The following is a 1047-nucleotide window of genomic DNA, read 5'->3' on the forward strand; positions in this document are numbered from 1 at the left end:
TTTCTAAACAAGAATTTTGACTATAATCCGTACCGGAAGGTCAGGCATCAAAAGGTTTGCTGAAGCAGACTTACAAGCAATCCTTTGACTGCACTTTTACACGCCACTGACAGAATAACAAAAATAAAACACACAGGGGGTGAGGGTTATTCTAAAGCAAAGAGCTAAGAAGTTACTTGTAAGCGACCAACTGGGGTCGCGTGTACTATTCACCGCTGCCCCTGCTGCCCCGACCCACGCCTTACCTGACCCCGGTGGAAGCCCCAGCCAGGCCCGGGGCGGCCTCCACCACCCAGCGCCTCCCAGAGACCTGCGTCCAGGACGCCGCCCGCCAGGCTCTTGGCTCCCGGGAGTTCCCACCGAGACCCCACGCCAGAGCCCAGGACGAGCCGGGCCAAGGCCGCGCTCCGGCGCTGGCCCCCGCATAGCCCCGAGTGGTCCACGCGGCCTCCGGCCCCGCCAGCTGCCCCCGCCCCCGGAGCTCCCCGGCCGCGGCTCACCCAGGACGAGTCTCCCGGGGCGACACCAGTGGTTCCGCCGCTCGTCGGCGAGCAACCCGAGTCCGCACCGGGAGGGGCCGGCGACGCGTCCACCTCCGCTGCAGGGACCGGGCCTCAGTCCTCCGGCCCGCCCCTACCTTCTCCGTGGCCCCAGTCCCCGCTCTCCCCGCCCTCGCCCTCGCCGGTGGCCCGCTGGCCCTGCCAAGAGACGTCCCGGAGGTGCCCGGCGTTAGAGGCTCTGGCGCGGAAAGCCACCGCCGCGCCCTCCAGATTCAAACGATAATATCGATTCAAATTTGGCGCTGAGCGCTGCGATTGGGCGCAGGGGAGAGGAGGCAGACCAATGGGAACGGAGGGGGCGGAGCAAGAGGGGACGGGCTCCGTGGGGCGGGGCGGACGGGCTCGGCCGGGCTGGCTCCGGTGCATCCGTGGAAGACGCCCACCTGAGGGTCCTCAACTTCCACGGCACAGACAGGACTGAAATGCAACAGGGTGCCTCCGCCGCGAAACCCTTCTTGCCTTCTTTTCTCTAAGGACCAAACACAAT

Source organism: Hyperoodon ampullatus, assembly GCF_949752795.1.
Source record: "Hyperoodon ampullatus genome assembly, chromosome: 1".
In the NCBI taxonomy this organism is placed as follows: Eukaryota; Metazoa; Chordata; class Mammalia; order Artiodactyla; family Ziphiidae; genus Hyperoodon; species Hyperoodon ampullatus.